At 33.8% G+C, this 21,357-nt stretch overlaps 1 long non-coding RNA gene across 1 annotated transcript; it reads left to right on the top strand.

The window, feature by feature from the left end:
* The first annotated feature begins 17,306 nt into the window (after positions 1-17,306).
* LOC127867985 (uncharacterized) lies at positions 17,307-21,051 on the top strand. Its single transcript, XR_008043840.1, has 4 exons — positions 17,307-17,488; positions 20,213-20,371; positions 20,489-20,516; positions 20,752-21,051. It is a non-coding gene; the product is annotated as an uncharacterized LOC127867985 (long non-coding RNA).
* Positions 21,052-21,357: the final 306 nt, after the last annotated feature.

The raw sequence follows: 21,357 nt of genomic DNA, 5'->3' as shown, positions 1-21,357 counted from the left end.
AAACCACTGCTTATTCTGCAATAGTGTATCTTGTGATTTTTGAAGATGGATGTTCTCTGATGAATTTTTGACATGCATAATTATGAATTTTGTGCAGAGGTCCATAGCAGGCTACGTAAAGGGGTTGAAGCACGTGAGATGTATGTGCTGGAAGGACAAACAAAATTATGTTGTTTTTCTTTGCCCATTCCAACACAGGGACATTGATGTGAGATTTGTGGCCGTCAAATATGATGATAATTTGCTGATTAGGCACCTTGCATAAATGTTTCATTCATTCTCGCACCCTTGAAAACAAAGTAGGGAGGAATCTGTGTCCCAATTGCGTTACCGCCACCAATGACTGTGGTTGTTGCTGTCCGGGATGAGGTGATTGCGGGAGCTGATGCATTACCACTAACTATGTATAATGGGGCATGTTCAGTTTCAAACCCATTTTTATCAATGTTATATATACACTCAGGTTTGTCAATAAGGTTCTTACTTTTCAGTATATTTTCTAAATTTGTAAAATAGCTATCAACAGCTTGTTCATTGGTACCTTCTGCCCTACATTTAGCTAACTCCCTTGGTTTTATGACACTAAGCTCCGGCCACCTGCTGCACAAGCCCTTAAACCATTTCACGGTCAATGGTTTGTCCCGTGTTCGCTTCTTAAGAAAGACTGCATAGTCACTTGCTTTTGAGACCACTTCTGTTATGGTAAAACTGTGTACCCCAAATCAGCCATCAGTTTAATGTGCTCAACTAATTTTGCCTCCTCTGCCAATGTAAATAGTGGACCAGAACCTGTCATCGTGGTTTCTGGATCCACTCAGCCTTTTACCCTGTCACGAAGGGTATTATGTGGCACTCCATACTGTCTAGCAGCAGTTTTAATAGGGATCCCTGTTTCTTTCACAAGTTTGTAAGCATTTGTGAGTGCTGATAGTGAGTACCCCTTATGTTTTTTTAACTCTTTTCATTGGGAATTTCTGAAATTTGTTGGACAAAAAATAAATAAAAAATTACAAAAACATATGTTTTAAGTTGCAACAATTAGTGACATGCAACATTTAACTTTGGTTAAAAATAGCCATGTCACATGATTTGACCATGGGCACGTGACTTGTTGCCGCGGACGAAAAGTGTTTTTTGTCAAGCATAGTTGAGATCGAAAGTGAGATTATGTTTTATAGGTTTTTACATGAATATCATAATATAGGTAAAAAAGCATTAAGAAAAACAATAATTTTTAGGTATTTTAGGTTTAATGTACTTATTTTACCTGTTTGTGACGCATTTTCGGAGATTGACAGCTACGCACAAGTCGTCGTTAATTATGCGTAGGTACCCACAAAACGATGACGTTGTGTGCGTGCGCGCATGCGCATAAAATGTAAACAAATGAAAGGTTCAAGAAAAGGCGAGGTTCGAGAAGAGTTACTTTCACGATACTTGCGGATTAACACTTCTATAATTGTCAGCTTTATTCATCAACATTTCGGTAAAGTATTCTTATCAAAAAGCAATTTATTCACAAGGATCAGCTTGTTACATGACATATTTGAAGCGAGAGAATACGCTATTTTAAATGAAAATACTGATTAAAAAATTTAGTACAAATCTCAGTTCACATGCTTATATAAAAAGCCTTGAGCTTGCACATGTTGGCTGTGTGTTTATTCAAGTCAGTAAAATTGTTAATAAGGCCTTTTGAAAATTAAATAATTCGAAAATAAAACTATTATTGTAGGCAGTGTCGGCACGAAATAAATACTTCAAAACTCATTATTGTATAAAGCCATTTGTCTGAAAAATTTGCACAACCTATTTATCGTGTATTTATACAGTATTGCTCTTTTTTTTTAATATGATATATTCGTCGCATAATACGCGTTGATTGTGTCACAGATGTGACACCAGATATGTTCTAGTATTATAACAATGACATTCATGAGTGGTCAGTTCCGCATTCTGCGCTCACAATTGGCCTTATCATTTATTAATACACTCAGGCGCTTGATTGCAAGAATATCTGATTGTCGATGTATCTATTACAATATGAGTAATGAGCTACGAAGATACTGTCACACACATTGTTATCACGCAAGCAATACAGTATGTTACTAAGTTATAACTTGGGCAGGATAAAAAAGACGGCAAAAGCTAGATATAGAACAGTGTTGACAACACCAACTGTAAAATATTTAAAAATAAAATAAAATTAGCCGTTAACAAAGCTACAGAGGTTTTAGCAGTATGATTCGCAAAAATATTGCATCATCAATCCATCGTTATAATTATTAGTATATCAGCGTACCATCCGGTAAATAACAACATAACCATTTTTTATTGAGTTTTAAAATTGCTGATATTGAAGATCTCTATTAAATTAGTGAGCACATGGTCAAGTGGTAATAAGTACGTGATGACAATAACAAACAGCACTTACCGCTTCAATTGTAATTCTAAATAATACTTTAACCTTCGTTATAACACGTGTTAATGGGAACATGCATGCAAGCATGACATGCAACCGTTCATTGTGTTATATTCTATTAATACTTGTGCTTCCACTTAAGACAATATGACACAATAATTGGATTGTGTACATTTACATGTTTTCATGTAGTGTTTATTGTAATTTGTTCAAGAGACTTTCAAAGAACCACTCGAAGTAGATTTATACCGGCGTCATATAATGGAATGCAAAATGATTCATGTTTACCTCACATGCCGATATATGGTCGTATGATTTATACATAAAAACACAGAATTAATAAATAAAATACATTTAATCATATATACAGACAGTTGAAATTTTCGGACATGTACACTTACCGTATTATAAATGTACAGTGTGAGAGCTAAACGTAATTGACAATAACCATTGTAGCCATAATGATTACTATTCATTACTAATCTCTAAAATCTATTCTTAAATGTGTGAGTCATGTATTATCATTAGGCACGTACGTAGAATACACTTTTAACATAAATGGTCGCATGACCAACCTAATTTCAAATAATAGAAAATCAAAGATATGTACATGGTGCATGCTAGGATTCTCCATAATATAGAAAACGGGCGAACATACTTTTTTATCAATACATTTTCATTGTACTTCAATACATTAGGGGTGTTTTTCATCCAAAAGCTAGCGAAGTTCTGCTGAGATTATCACAACGTTTTTATAAGTAAACAGGAACAACATGTTTCAAAAAAAATGTTGACTGATAAGCGATTTATATAAATGCCTAAATGCTCCATTTTTTAAATATATTTTATTTAGTCATAAAATAATAAATTTGGCATAAAAGGCAGAATTATTTAAACACATTTTCATAAATCTCACGCATAAAAAGTCCATGTGTCCATAGCACAATAACCATGCAACTGGCGTACGCTGTATCTGTTTCGTGTATGTATTGTATCGTCTGTATATTGGTTTCGAATCGATAATTGGAATTATACTACTAATTTATTACGATCAGCATAAAGATGACGCATCAAAAGTAGTTTTCTTTCTTTTATGCAATTGAAGGATATTCTATGACAGCTATAACTTATAATATAATATGATGAACATGACACTATGTAGCGAATTTCATACGTCTGCATATTGTTTGGATATGTGTACGTTACACTGTACACTAAAATGCATTATGAAGTCTTGAATTGACATTGACCTGAATCGAGACAGCTGGATTGAGTTCTGTTTATCTTAATAAAACATTGAAAGGTGTTCGAAGCTTACTTGGTTGCGTGGTTTTATATGACTTTACCTAATTTGTACGAACTATTTAAACAATAAATTAAATAAAAAAACACGAATGACTAAAAGTAATTCAGCAAAGGTAAATTAGCGGAATACCGAGTGTTCTTTGCAAAGATTTCCATTATTTATAGTGAATAACCTATCCTGTCATATACATAAGTGAAATTCTTGTACAGACAAATACAAGTTAATCGTAAATATATATAAAGGAAATTTTAGCACCCATTGTTTGCAGTGGTTCGTTTCGTATATACAATGATCATTGAATTAATAATGTTTCTGTTTCAGTAGCCCGACATTGACTTTTATTCCCACATTGTATGAGCATTTGTTTAGAGATTTATATTCCATAACTCATACTTGGTATGAATTCTCCATTGATATTGTTAATTGTTTTGTGTCACGCATCTTTTCAATAAACACAGTTAATGTACATTCATCTTTAACAGACAGACGCTAAGTGTTTTGTAAACCTCGCATGCATGTCGATATACATGATTTTAATTTGAACTGAACGATGCAAGATGTTAAAACATCTAGCTATGATAACGTATAAATTGAAGCACATTACAAATACATTTTATTTCATGCGTGCACAGACATAAAATATGTAAACCGATGGCACGCATAAGCAAATCAAACGTTAAGTTCAAGAACTAATAAGATTATGTCTCATTAATATTCAAATGCATATATTAAACCTCATGCGTCTCATGCTGTAAAATAATTAAAGTAACTCAAAATGATTTTACAAACGATAAACATTAAAAGCGCGCATTCAAAAGAGTTGGTTTGTGAAATGATAATGACAATTATTTTTTCATACAAAGACGTATCAAAATATATATTTGTTGGAACTCAGATAAATATGTAAGGATAGATTATCCAAACAATCATGATTGCTACGCTCAGATCAATGTGGTGTACTGAATAAAATGAATGTAAGTTATTGCCGAAGGATGATCACGTAACACATAGCATAAGAAAACCTTTAGGATGACAACCCGATTTGTAGGTATAACTTTATGAGGAATCCAACGTCTGAGTCATCCTTAGCCGCCACAATAAATACAAGAAAAAAACACTTACGGAAACTGACAAGAACCAACACCAACCAACCAATAGTTTGTATCATTTGTAATATATATGGTTTGGTGGAGCAAAGAATAGAATCACATTTAAAACACAACCGATAGCACATTATTTTTTATTTTATTTTCATACAAAGAGGTATCAAAAAGATATTTGTTGGAACGTTTTCAGTACCAATACATACTATTGAACACATTTAACAAACAGTTTTGACAGTCACAATATCTGTTTTGAATAACATGATCTATTGAATATAAAACATGTATATATTACTCAGATAAAAATGTAAGGATAGATTATCCAAACAATCATGATTGTTACGCTCAGATAAATATGGTGTAATGAATAAAATGAATGTAAGTTATTGCCGAAGGATGAACACATAACACAGCATTATAAAACCTGTAGGACGACAACCCGATTTGTCGGTATAACTTTATGAGGAATCCAACGTCTGAGTCATCCTTTGCCGCCATAATAAAATGCTTATTACTTTTCTGATTTTTGCTTTGAACTTGTTTAACTTTTTCAATTATATAATTAAGGAGAGATGTCAACATTTTTCAGTGACAGTAAGTAACATTTCATTACATTTAAGTAGCTTTTCAATTGCTTTCATGGCAAATCAGTTGAACCAACTGACCAAACGCGTGCAATGGTTTTGCACGTAAAGCGGTTTTAATCCAATATATTTTTTAAAGACATGTATCTTTAATATCAGTTCTACTATAAAGATCATTAGACATCTCTTGCAACTATTAAATAATTGATCAGGTTGCCAATATTGTACAATGACCAAAATCAATAAATGATTAGTTGCATGTAATGTACACAAACTATATACAATCAAATGTTGAAATCTGTAAGATGTACTTAAGCTTTCTCTTCTACTTTACATTTAAATAACTTCCGAATAAATGAAACGATGGGCCGGAATTATTTTCTATACTCTTAAACATACAAACATATAAAAAAACACAATATATGTACATACATACATTTGATCGTAAGGACATACGCTTATAAAAAATTCAGTTGCATAGAGAATTCTAATGACATATGTCCTCACAAGTTTTATTCGATTGTAATGAAAATATTCGCAAAAAACAAACATATTTGTTCATCAATACAATGCCAGTTTCAACTCGTGACACATTTCAATGCACGAAGAAAGACAAAAGAGCTAACCAAACATCACTGACCATATAAACGCACTAGTCAGTATCTCACAACGACGCACAGCTTTTGACAATCGCTTAACATACTTTATGTATCAATATTATATGTTAGTAATATAACCACTCAGTAACTTATACACTATCCTCATTCATAAGAAATACACTGGTCTTTATATTCTTTTTATAGATAATTAAGTTATGTACAATTGCCACAGCACAGTGTGCATAGACATACTTAATAGTAATTTATATATAAAAAACACTTCGCTTGATCATGGACTTCATACCATTAGGTTCCAAACGCATTACTTCGAACATCCGCAGCTCAACCATCCGTTATACATTTATGCACACTCGTATGGTACAGAGCCTCGCCTATATTCTTTTAGCTCAGTTACGATTATAAAGGAATCGTCAGTTAGCATTGAGTGTGCATGTGCTCAGTCATCCCTCGGCCTATTTATTTCAAAATACAGTTTTATGAATCACACATAATAATAGTTTACTGCTATTGTTGGTGTTCAGGTATATGCGTTTAGAGGAGTGGAGTGAAAGTAATCCGTGTTATTTATGTTAAACAGTTTTATACAGGAGGTATTTATAATAATTATTAGCTAAGAGAAATATCTTCAACAATACTTCTGACCTGAAACAATTGGTATATGTGCAATACTGTAAATGCATTCGACGTTTCCTTTCTTCGCAGCGCTCCAAGGCGAATCATTTAGTGCGATGAATCCGCGGGTAGTTGGTAAATTGGAAGTGCTGTGTACATATAAAACGCATGTTTTTTATGACACTGGCTCTTCACATTGTGAAAAAGAATATTGTATAAAAATATATACGAGGTAAAACACTGAATTATCTTGCGCTAAAATACGCGCCTTATGCTCGATCGCACGATATGCTAGATACTGTTAAAGTTGTGTAATTATCAAATGTGCACAATACTAATAACATTAATAGAACGCATGACAGAAGTGATTCTTTTAACTTACCTTGTAGCAATCATACAAAGCGAACGTATGCAATAATGTTTATGTATACTCTACTCGATTTAGAGATTATATATGTATAGTTAATATTAGTAGTTTTAGCCTGCACCTAGAAGGCAAGTTGCGCCAAAAACGATGTTTATTTGACATAATTCAATACCTTTACGTACGTTGTTAAAAATACACACATTCAAAGATTAACGTGACAAATCGCAAGACGAATATAGTGTAACACTTCATTGGTGTATTCTGAAATAGGACTCATATTAAGTTTGTTTTATGAGTTGTGTTGCATTTTATTTATTGTTCTATATCATATTATAATTACTGAAAGGAACAATAATTTATCTCCAGAAATATTTTTTTGTGTTTCCTCATTTTTGTTATTATGAAAATATTATACCTGTCTGTTTGTATCTTTTTTTATTGACAACAGTGTATGAGCAGTCATCCTTATGTATCTTTCGCTCTAATGACTCCTTACTTAAATATATATGCTATTTTAGTATTATGAATTTGTGTGTAAAGTACGTTGGTCAATGCAATTAAAATAATTTCTATTTGATATTCGAGTTTTTGTGATTGGTAATTAAAGTTATAGATACGCAGCAAGGGGATACACTTGTAACAAAACATGACATGTTAAAATGTTGAAAGGTTCAATGAAAGATAGTGAACAATAGCATACGTACAAGTGTTCGCAGTTGATAGGATCTGAAACCAAAAAAATGTGTTATAAGGTAATTATTCAATTTTGAATGCAAACTATTGTTATTGACATTAAGTAGCATATCGAATCTGGCACACCAAAAAAAGAACAAAGAAGTCTTACACGGGTACATTTTATGTATAACTACCTGTGCTTTCCGTATTGTCAGGGCGAATGTCGAAGGATTGAACCAGTCGGCGTGTGTCTCGTTCAAGACTTTCCGCCGTTTCTAAACAGAATCAGCCGCATATATGAATGGCTCATTGCCCGTGTTGTCCTCAAGATCGTTATCTGTTATTAAAGCTATACGTGTACCAATATTGTTTTAACAGTTGTGATTCAACCTTGCGAATATCATGTTTGTTATTTCAAACATATTTAAGTTAGTTTAATTTTATTAAGGATTATTTTATAGACACGAGTGCTGCATGTTGGCCAGAGTTTACAGTTCGTTAATGGGGCTAGCCACCGTTTGTTTTTGTATTTACTTGTACAAAGAATGGGCATTTATTGATTACTGTCTTCTTGTTCATAGTACACTTCACCAATACAGACTCGATGCTAGTGTTTTGGAATAATTCTCTAAATGTTCAAACGGATAACGTTTAGTGGGATTCTATCGATTTTTCAAAGCACGCATAATTAAACTCAGATATGAGAGAGTTGTAGGATTAATATCCCATGCAATACACCTTCTGGTTAAACTGTTTTATGTCCCGTTCATGAAGTCATTTACCTGTCCTGAACTGTACTATCAACTGTTTGTTCGAAAATATGAGCACAGTCTTTTGCGTTTGAGAGTTTCTAAGTTGATATCATCTAATAAGGTTTATCCAATTTTAATCAATGCTATGCGATCTTTCTTAGCTAAACGATCATGTGAATTGAACTGTAGCACTCATATTTATACATATGCTATACGGATCTTTACAACCTGCATTTCCATTTCTTAGGGAATATTCTTCATAGGATTGATTGCAAAAGCCACGAGTTTTGCCAGAAGGTAGTTTCCGACAGCCATGGTGAGTTGCAATTTGTGATAAATCTCCATCGGACATATTTCCTAAAGCAACAAGATAGTAATTGATGTGATGCTTCAAAAAGGGGACATTTATCTGTTTTTTTTCGCAACAAAAGAAGAACGATATTTGTCGCAATATTTGTCTCTTCTTGACAAAATACGTATTGCGATATCCATTTTACACGAGTAACTTAACGTAATGGAATTTAAAAATGTGACAGAAAGGACAATATTATAAAGGTAATTCCAGAATAAGTGTCTTATGAACTGTTTTAATGTTTGTATTATTAAAAAAAAACAACACAACTACTGAAAAACAACACTGATTGTCTTTTGTCATTAGGGTTAACTAAGGGTGTTACAACAAATAGTGTAGTAATAGTAGTAGTATTTGTTGTTATTATTGTTGTTGTTGCTGTTATTGATGCAGCTGTTGTTGCATGTCTGTATGTATTATGCTATTTAGTTATTTAATACATAATACATTTTCATGATTTTTTATACTCAGTTGGTGCCATTTGAAACCTTATCGAAGTAAGAAATGTGCATTTGCCTGCTGAATGGTTACGAAATTCAAATGGAACATAAGGTAAATTTGAACTGGCAATGCTGAAAATTGTTGGTACATATAAATAACAAATCATATACAATACATAAACGAATACTTATTTAAAGACACGTTTTAACATAGAAACTACTCATATTCGTCGTAACCAATAATTTATCTTACAGCACGTATTGGTGGGAGCAGTGGTCTAATGGTAGGACGCTGGCTTAGAGATCGAGATATCCCTGGTTCTAATTCCGCCCTGACCACTGGAATTTTCCTGAGCAAGACATGTATCCAACATTTGCTCCTCTCTACCCAGGTGTATAAATGGGTACCTGTGAGGGAAATAAGCCAATGTGCCGTTGCTGCATACTGCGCCGAATGTTAACAGACGACTTATGATCCAGTGATTATGCAATTTATGGGGTAAATGTGAAGTCGATTGAAGATCTACATGTGTATCAAAATCGGACTATAAACACACCTTTACCTTTCATCTTTACGTATTTGAAGACGAAGTAAGAGCTTTATTTCCGCCTCGTCGAAAGATTGCTAGAAAGAAGGCACCGAGTGTATGTAAACGGTGTCGTTTAATACCTGTCTTTCTTATTCATACATATTCCATTGTTCATTTTCAAATTAAAACCGACACACGTGGTCATGGTTTGCTACTGAAATTACCAGTATTTGTCAAAAGGAAATACGTGTGTTTAGTTTAATATAAACCTATTTATTTATTTATATAAGTATGTATGCATCGAAAGTCTAAGGCTTATTGAAACAATATCGATTCCGTTTCCTGGGACTAGAACCAGTACTTGGTATCTTTGAGGGAAAACTTAAGAACGCTCCCACAGTGGGAATATAACTCGTAACCTCCCGGTCGCTAGGCGGACACCATATCCACTACGCCACGGCGACCTCAACACGTGTATTTGTACGTCATACCAACCTCAACATCTCGACAAGTCACGAGTATAAAGTAATCTATTCCTCACTTAATTACATATCAGCATTTAGCACAAACCCAGTATTCTTTATCGATTTTTTTTATTCGTAACCGTCTACGCCAGTTTATATATTTTCATGATATGACAATGATCTAAGCAATACACGTTGTGTTTAAGGTGTTTATATTCTTAATACTTCTAAATGAAGTATTTCCAAAAAAAAACAAATGAATGTTTTTCTTTACATTAGATATTGCTAACTCATTATTATATCATATACTTGTTTGTATTTATTGAAGAACCTAAACTGAAATTAACATGGTGATATATCCTTTGATATTTTGTGTTTATACTATCGCGAAACATATTTGATCATTTAATAATTGACAAACGTTTTGTGCAAGCGGATTGCGTGCGTCTGCGTAAATAGTATTTAGGCATACATATATTGAAATTTGCCACACAACTTCAAGTAAATAATGTGTACATATAATTAACGTAATATCGACATTGATTCATATTTAATGCTTTACCATGAGATCTTTACACCTGCTTAATAGTATATGCATGCGTGTGTGAATGGATATTGATGTAACATTAATTGCATGTGTTTTAGTCTATTATGCTCGAAGTCAAGCATTCAGTATTTATAAAGCATGTGTTATTCTGTTGATGTTTTTCAGATAGTGTTTGTCTTCCTGACATGTTGTTCATCATTTAAGTTTTTCCTTATTGTATAATTTTTATTTTCAAAAAATAATAATAATATAATAATAATTATTTTTATTATTTATAGTATTCCCTAATTGATCGCGAATATAAAAAAAACAGATGCTGGTCGTTTTATACGATCCTTATTCTATTTGTTTCAAGAGTATGCGCATAAAATAAATGTTATATTATTGTATATATATTTACTGTGATCGCAGTAGTATGATTGGTTTTGGTATCGCGTCTGAGGTTTAGCGTCCTCTCTTGTTGTTTTCAGCGGATTGTGCGGTAACGATGGCGCTTTCTTCTACTGTTATCATGTTATCCTGGGTGGAGATGTTTGACTGACATGTTATGCCAACGATACAATTCTATTTCACGTCACTGATAGTAACTCTATTACAACTAAACTCGGCGAGTGTACGTTTGACCCAAACGAGTGCCACAGAGCAAACGGACTAACGACAGTGAATATTAAAATTACTCATATATTCTATGGTGGGAAGTTGACAATTTTAACGATAACCCGGGCAAACATTAGCGTTTACATGTGCGAGAATTATTTTAATCCTTCATTGCAAAAAGCTTCAAAATTACTGGCGAAACCAGCAATGGCAACGTGTTTCTCATGTAAATCAGTAATATTAATATACTGTTTACTGTTTATAAATTGGCAATGGAAGTAATCGGACGCACGTGTTTGTGAGATTAGCAGTGTGAACATTCGGGCAAATCGTGAACGACGGTGTTTCTGACTAGTTTAAAGAATAAAACCTGAGCTACATTTACCACCAATGAATGTGTATAATGTGTAACGTTTATATTTATGTTGTGATATATAATAGATCTTATGTGCATTCTATCAAATTTATTGCGCGCTAGCCAGAGAAAAACGACCTCTTTATTACAAGTGATAGTAATCGTCAAAATGTAAAATAAATAAACTATGTATTCATCATGAGATAACGCACTATGTACGCCAGCTAGCACGATCTTCCATCTATCCAGAAAAGCAAACTCTTGCAGTCTCCGGTCCGTGTAATGTATACGTAAGTATTAACCCATCTACTCTACATTTGTTAAGGTAGGAAAATCAATCGGTCCTGATGGTAAAGGTAATCGTCGACGAGTCAATATGCAATGCATCTATTTAGCTACCCATTTGTGTGAAATGTACAAACATTGTCTTAATACTTACAAAATTCATTCCTTTGGAAAATCGCAAATGTGTGTTTAATTTTCAAAAAGGGTTATCCAGCCTAAACGTCTAATAAGCGACCAATATTATTGCTTAATACTATTGAGAAAGTCTGACATATCATAATAAATAAGAACAATTTTAATTGTATTTAATATTGTTCGTGCAAAGTAATTATTTGCTACAACTCAGTCTGACTTATTTCCTGGTGATTCGGTTGTAAATCAGCAAGAAAACACTTATTATACATGTGAAGCCAATAGAGAGTTCAAATCGCATTTGCATGCCCCGGTAATGTGGTATATAGCAGTCGGACTATCCGTCTGTCCGTCCGTCTGTCCGTCTGTCAGGCCGGTATTCCCTTTCTGTCCTTTTATCGAAACGCTTAAGATATTGACATGAAATTTGGTGTGTGAGTCAACCCGACTTGACTTACAGATGAAGTGTGAGTTGTGTTCCGGTCCATTCATTTTTGGCGAAGTAACGGTCCTTGGATTTTTTTTCTATAATAAGCGATTTCCGGAGGTTTTTTTCTCAACGCTCTTAGATATTGAGCTGATTTTCGGTATGTGAGTCTACCTACATAATCATACAGATTAAAAATGCGTTTCATTCCGGTCTTTTGATCTTTGGTGAAATTACTGTCCTTGGACTTTGGAAATTTCCGTTTTCCTGAGTTTTTTTTTTTGCAAACCGCTTTCATGTTTTAGCTACTATTGAGTATGTGAGTCAACGTACATTACTTACAGATAAAGTGTGAGTTTGGTTCCGTTCCAAAGTGTTTTGGCGAAGTAATGAACCTAGGACTTAGACATTTTCTATATAATAACTGTTTTCCAGATGATTTTACGCCACGTGTGTGAGTTTTCGTTCCGGTTCATTGATATTTGGGGTAGACATGACCTTGGGCTTCACAATTTTCCGTTAAAAAAAAGCTGCATACGGCTTGAAAGCGCAGTAGGGGTCAGTGTTTTTTCACAACCACATGTCTTGTTATTTTTATTATTATCTTGTACACAAACAATATTTAAATCGTGACTCCAATAAGAACGGAATGCAAATTTGTTTATCAACACATTTCCGGTTTATGATCGTTTTCCTGACCTTATAGACAACATCTTGTCTTTCTGCCTACCCAAAATAATCATATAAAATTACTTGTTTACCGCTCTATAACACCAACACATTGTACGACTTTTGCTGTTCTAGCTCATCTAATTCTTGAAAACAAAATTATGAGCTCTTGTCATCACCTGAGCGTCGGCGTCGGCGTCCGGTTAAGTTTTGTGTTAAGGTCCACTTTTTTCATAAAGTATCAAAGCAGGTGCATTCAAACTTTGTACACTTACTTACTATTATGAGTGGACTGGGCAGGCAAAGGTAGATAACTCTGGCTGGCATTTTGACAGAATTATGTTTCTTTTTTTATACTTAGAAAATTGAAAATTTGGTTAAGTTTTGTGTTTAGGTCCACTTTATTCCTCAAGTATCATAGCTATTGCTTTCATACTTGCAACACTTACTAACTATCATAAGAGGACTGTCAAGGCAAAGTTATGTAACTCTGACTGGCATTTTGACAGAATCATGGCCCCTTGAAACTTAGAAAATTAAACATTTCGTTTAGTTTTGTGTTTTGGTCCACTTTACCCTTAAAGTATCATAGCTATTGCTTTCAGACTCGGAACACTCGCTAATTATTATGAGGGGACTGTACAGGACAAATTGCATAACTTTGGTTGGCATTTTGACGGAATTTTGGCCCTTTTTTGACTTTGAATATTTGGTTAAATTTTGTGTTTAGATCCATGTTACCTCTAAAGTATCAAGGCTATTGCTTTCAAACTTCAAATACTTTCTTACTAATTTGAGCTACAGTCGAAACTGGATTAACGGCCACTTGAGAATAACGGTCAGCTGCAGACAACGGTCAGTCTGGATTCCCCCCGACGAAAATCACTCTATAATACACTTGAGAATAACGACCAATCGTCCATAACGGACAACGACCACTTTATTTCACTCCGAAAGTTATGTTTACACTGAAAACAATGGTCAAGCGGCAGTCGTTTTTGATTCGCGAAAATTAAAAACACAGCACATTTTTCCATCTATTTGCGGGTAAAGCATCTGATAGCGGTAATTGCCTTTGATAGTTATATGACCGAAAGTCATATTTGAACTGAAAACAATGGTCACGCGCCATTCGTTTCGAGTCGCAAAAATTAAGAACAAAAACGAAACGGATGTACGTTACATTAAAATGTGTATAAGTAGAAATTATCGGCTGCATTCATAGCGACAAAGCATGAGCGCGTGACGAAGTCAATAACTCTTTATAGCTGATAAGGTGTTAAAAACAACACCAAGCTGGCGAGTGTTGTTATAAGAAGGCGATAAAAAAATTAGTGATCGTCTATTCAGGAAAAATGTACACTGACTTGCAACTAACTAACTATATATTTTTAATAAGATTTTGGCGTCTTTTTCTTTGAATTAGAACGATACGGTTATACCGTGCTGTCGATTTATGACAGAGAATCCGATTTTATAATTGTTCGGACGTGACGTCAATGACACGTGACAACCTTTATTTAAAAATACATCACCATAAATGAAACACGAACTGTCGGATTTACTGAATGAACGTACTATCGGTTTATGACAGCGAATCCGCTTTTTAGACTTGTTCGGCCGTGACGTCAATGGCACGTGACAAGCTTTGTTTTATCGAATGAACGAGATGCATGAGTAAACAATAATACTAGCGTTGATAAAGTTATTGATTTAGTTTAACAATATGAAATTATATCAATTTATAAGATAGTATTCTGTATTATTCAATGTAAGTTAATTATGTTATTATGCTTAGCTATCGGCATGAGCCTTTGTTTCACACTGTATGCAAATGACTGGGTGGGGTAACGACGTAGCAATACTACCAACTGACCAACTATCTAAAAATTGTGATCCAAAAACAACGGTCACCTGTGGACGACGGTCCCATTTGGTCATTTCCATTGACTGACCGCTGTGCTCAGGTTTGACTGTATAATGGTCAGTCTATTATGGCGTACATCGTCGTTTGTATAGTAGTACCTCGTGGAGTGTTTGTTTTCATAACGACCCTAGTGGGTACTTTTTCATCAATATTTAATGAAACATGACATTCATTTTGTTCTTGACAATATTTGTGCCAAGTTCCAACTTGAATCAAGTGTCTCCAACAGATAGGTCACCAGGTCTTAGTTTATAAATCATTAACGTTTAGCTCGTTACCACTCTAGAAGCCACATGTATGACTCAATGTTCATGAACCTTTTTGAATGTTTATCTAAGCAATTAACAGGCCAAGTCCGAATATGGCATAAGTGAGACATCAAGCTATGCGGAATCTTGAACACGGGTGTTCCAAAACAACGCCAGCAAGTTAGACATGAGAAAAAAAATGTCACACCACTCAAAAGGCGACGGTCACTACTCAATTTTGATGTATTTTGATCAGTTAGTGTTCAAAGCAATTTCTAAGCCACGTTTACAACTGGATTAAGTGAGCTAAACACAATTGTAACCAGTTTATACGCAGCATGTATGGCTCAGTATTGATACAACTTTCTCAGATTGTTAAGTTTTACAATATACATTCCAAATAAATCTGGGTCAGTGGGTGAATCAATTAATCACATAGTAATGTCTTATAAAAACCTGATTACAACTCTAAAAGCCACATGTATGACTATAAATGAAGACCTTGGTCGCAATGTTTATTTTTTGCAATACCAATGCTTAGGTCGAATCTGGTTTAATATAACGTCACCAAGACGAATAATCAAAACAGCATCTACATATGACGACTCTGAAAGCCTTATCTATGGCTCATTATTGATGACACATGGTTAGATACATGGCAGTATCTGTGTCATGTATGGATCTGGGAAAATTATGGTTATAATTTGTCACATAGTCGATTTTAGTACCACATAGCTTCGATGTATATAAATTAACAATTGCTCGTCCGAGTAAGATGAATATTCTCTTATCCTGCTGCCTAGGCTTTTCACATGTGGATTTTTTTTTTAAATGAGCTTAATTTTTTGAAACTTTGGAATTCCGGAATTGATATCCATTGGTAAGTTTTCCCACGTCCGTATTCCTCTTCAATAATATAAAAAGAACAACATTAAACATTCCAAAGAGGCTTATAAAGTTGATATTAAAGATCGCATTTGTCAATAAAAATCTCGTCAGATTGAAAAAAGCTTTGATGACGGTTCTATGTAATTATACACTGTTTTTGGATTTGAAACAATCAATATTTTTCAAATTGGCAAATTTGTCATTTTCTTATTGTCATATACATATTCGTAGAGGTTAAAACACTAGTATTTATTTAAAACAGCGCATGACACAATGCTACTAGAATCGCTAATGCCCAAACTACATGCGTATACATGTTTGATGCAAAATGTTCACATCCCTGCTTGTATTATATATTGTCAACGCGTCATATGAACAATTGAAGTCGTAAATTACCGTGTCATACGGGATCTAGTGCAACACCGTAGAATTATGTACACATCTCTGATATGCAATGGGAAATTCGGACACCATCATTTGAAAAGCAGTTAGACTCTTAAGGGGATTATATCTCTGTATATCCGATAAACTTTTGTATGGCCAAGGCTGAATGTTATATACAGTTTGGTGATGGCATGTTAATTTGCTTTCTCCAAAACTAGCGTGTTATCCGAAGGTAGCAAGAAAAAGAAAGCAGTTGTATATACGCGTGTTACATTATGCAACATAGAAACATATTTTCTTTGTATATCTTATTATTTGTTTTAGCACAAGACACAATACCATGTATATAAAAGGTTCACATATCGTGGACTTTTAACATGGCTGATCGGGATAATAGCTGACTGGAGCGGTTCGTACTCAGATGATGAGTGAGTAATACAACATAAATTAGAGTGCATCAAAGAGATCTAGGGTGGAACAAATTTAACTGAACGTCTTGAAAAATTACAATGTAATGCTCTTGAAACAAGTCATTCACCACAATGACCTTTTTCCGCTATAAGTGTTCATAATCATGGTTCTGTAAAGTGTGGTTGTTACTGCTAGAGTGTTTGCCTAAGTTGTGTTATGGTTTAATTTACTGGATTGTTTAACTCAATTAAAGTCAAGCAACTGCACATAAAACACGGTTTGTATATCCTTGCGAGAAAAGCATCGTGTTGCACAGTCAGCACAATTATGTGGTATTTTGTATTCTGTATCTGCAGCGTGATTGGAATCTTCATTATTGATGGCATTATAGGTAAATATACAGTGTTTTGCATGTTAATGTATGTAGATATATATTATGATGATACATTTATTTATATTGCTATACATACGCACATACAGCAATGTTACTTTGGCTTCCCTCATATTATGGCAAAGCAAAAGCTCTATTAGTCAGACTTCGATTCATCAATATGCTGATCTTATAAAACATGTGTAGGAAATGAACAATTTTGTGTCGGAACGTCATTTGATCATTAATTATACAATTTCTAAATGTATAATCTCTTGCACTTTTAACGTAAAATGTTTAAAATTTTACATATCTATACATTGCATTTATCACCGAGCGCCTTCACAAAGTTGATATGATTTTGCGCGTATAAGTAGTTCAATATATTTTACATTAGTTACGTCCTTAAAGTGTAACGCGCAAGATAAAAATCATGAGCTGGTGCCTTTGTCATTGATTTGATTGAGTGCTGATTTTTTTTAAACAAAAGCACACATGATGTTTCGTCATTATTCATAGGATTTAAACTAATACCATTGGCAATCATAAATCTAATTTACATGCTTATCGCACGTGATCGGTACATGCCATTGCATGATTTAAAACGCATACAGATGTTTTAGAATATGTTAAATAGTATTTGGTGAATATTTAATATATGTTAACAAAAACCTTGAAAATTACATAATTACACATAGCCTTTATCTATAAATCAATTTCATGCAGAGCAAATGTCTATTAATATTTTTTGCGCAAGTTTTAAATCACTGGGAATTAAAATTTGCGATAAAACGTTGTCATTTTATTTGAGATATGACACCAGAAAAGATAACCAGCTCTTAATAAGCATTGCATGAAGAAGGAAAATCTATAATTCCTTTTGTTAGATTACCGGCTACCGAGTGTTCGGTAAACAAGCGAGTGTTCGGTATTCTATAGCCATCGCTTTATTAAATTACCATACAATGAAACTCCAGCTGTAATATACAAGAAACACACGTATAACGATAACACACACACACATGAACAAAACTGGGATATCCGCCATTGAAAGATCAATGTAAAAGCACTTGGGGGTTTAAACCGGTCTTAGGAGCTCAGAACATCTCACTTTGTCCCGAATTTGTATTTAAACATTGAACTGTGCATAAAACACAACGAAATACCATAATTATTCAATTGAAAAAGCATTAAAATAGAATTCGTTTCGTTTTGATTATCATTTAACTTCTCAATTATTGTTTATTGACCAGGACACAAAAACTTTAATTTTCTGCGGCAAAATGAAATGACACCAAAACGAGTATCAACTGCATCTCGATTTTTTAACAAACATTCAAATCATCGACAGTAATCATCGGCCTCTATTTAAAACGACGTGTAAAACCATGTTATCACGACGATATTGATTTACTATTCATAAAATAAGCAACAAACTTCTTGAAAAAGACAAATAGAAGAAGTATATAGTAGTTGCAAGCAAATATATACACATACAATATATTTTCTGTCTTTGTTGGGTTATAGTTTCACATGCATGCTATAACGCACTGTTGCAATAAAACCACACCAAAACTGCATCCATAATAAGGAAAAGATCAATTAGACATCTTTTTTATATATAATTTATAGTTAAATATAATTTAAATATAAGCTGTACATGCATGTACCTTAAAGCCTCGGAGAAATATGATGAACCCAATTTTGATAAAAACAAGATGTGTTTGTGAAACACTTTGTCCCCCATATAATTGACCTTTGACCTTGAAGGATGACCTTGACCTTTCACCACTCAAAATGTGCAGCTCCATGAGATACAGATGCATGCAAAATATCAAGTTGCTATCTTCAATATTGCCAATGTCAAAGTTTGACGCAAACAAACCAACAAAAAGACAGGGCAAAAACAATATGTCCCCCAGTACAAAACATGAAGAATTGTTATAGTCGTGCTGATATTGTGATCTTTCCAACAAAATGCACTGTGTGCTTTTAATTAAATTAAGTACAAAAGAATGACGCGTTTTTTCCATTATCCCCGGAATTGAACGCTGTTTTATTAGCTTTGTATTATGCCCAAGTATTACAAATAATATGATGTCGGAAGTGAGCAATTTTAAGAATAACAACACATTTTTGTAAATAAGTGCAATATGTAAAAGCTACCCCATTCATCATTGAAATATCTGTTCTTTATCATGCACCATATGTTACCGTATTTACAACCTCAACCTATGGCTTCGGTCCATATACGGTTTGTGACTGCCTGGCTGGTCACTTTTAAGCTAAAGCCGGATCATGCACATACGGCATTTAGTGATAATGTTTTATATTGTGTTGGTTGAAGAAGTGATACCACAACATTCATTCAAATCATCATATAAATATAGAATAAATTTCGGCGGGAACCAGTGGTTATGCTATTTAGTCGCAGTGGGAAAGGTACGACATAGTCAGGTTCCGACCCAGATGCTAGTTATATCAAAGGGTACCTACCACAAGCATTCCTTTAAAGCGCCCTGTGTGAAAGATAGCAATCGGGAGTAAAGATCTTAGTCAAAACTTGCTGTTGAGGCACAACAATAAACAAGCGTTTTACTTTATGTGCATACCACGATCGTTTAACGTATAGTTATATAATATTATTACTATTTATAGATTTATATGCGTCCATGTTAAAATAACGATATAAGGTAAAAAAATTTTGTTTTTTTCCAGGATAAAAGCATGATAGTTTTTTTCCAGGAAATGTCGGGATTGAGATGGTTGTCCCTACAACCTCTGCGATTGGGGACGATTCCCTTCAGTATCAAACTTCTTTCTCAGAATCTTTGGAAAATCAGAGCGTGATATATCATGAAATTGATCCATAGTTATCTGTTTTCGAGACAGCCCTAGTAGATGGTAAGATAAACCTTGTATCGTTTTATTGTTTTAAACTAACAAACTAGGTAAAACTATAATCAAACGCCTCTGTAAACAGCATACTGTTTGATAAATGTGCTGTGATTTTATTTTCAGATGGCGCTCTTAATTCTCCACAGTCATCGTAAGTTTGTGTTCATTTGAGTGTTGTTGTGTTCTCACGTTTTACTATAATGACTTTATTGTTTAACTTAAACACGTATAGTGTTTTTTACTTTCAACATGCGTAAATAAAGGAATTTCAAAGTGAACCTACACAACAGCAACATATCGCATCATCACGAATACACCAAGATCTAATATGTGATTACGTATTATTGTTTCTAATTCTGCATATTGGTGATGATGATGTCTTACAGAGCGGAAGCATATCGTTTTGAGGATTTGGAGCGAAGAGAGTAAAAGTGGCGACCCGATGTACATTACTGCAGTTGCCGAATGACTACGATGAGATTTTGTTAAAACCGTGTTCTAACAGTACATTATAGCATAGACTGAAATTAAACTCGGATAAAAAAACACAGTATTCGACAGCCAATACAAGTCTAAAATATAACAGAAATACAGCTTCATGCAACCTATGAACATAGAAAGTTTTGATCTTGACTTTCAATGCGACTCATCTGTTATATTGTCATATGGGCACAATACATATTAAATCCTTGACACTGATATATACAATAGGTTATATATGCTAAACTCATTGGCTCATCTTGAATGAAAAATGGCATATATTAGTATTCTTTATTTGTGTTGTTAAACAATTGTGACAAATGCTGTTTATACTCGCCGTATTTAAAACCGCACATGTCGTTCTTGATGGTTAATTATTGAGAATATCTGTTATGAGCAATTAATATTTATATATCACATGTTGGTGTATTAGTTTCCCTAATATGTGTACTTTAAAATTGCAGGTTAAAACAGGATCGTGATATTGTAATAGGATTTTAAACACATACCAG

The sequence above is a fragment of the Dreissena polymorpha genome, chromosome 2, assembly GCF_020536995.1.
Source record: "Dreissena polymorpha isolate Duluth1 chromosome 2, UMN_Dpol_1.0, whole genome shotgun sequence".
Classification (NCBI taxonomy): Eukaryota; Metazoa; Mollusca; class Bivalvia; order Myida; family Dreissenidae; genus Dreissena; species Dreissena polymorpha.
The sequence above is the reverse complement of the archived record's forward strand: the minus strand, read 5'-3'. Positions and strand labels throughout refer to the sequence as shown.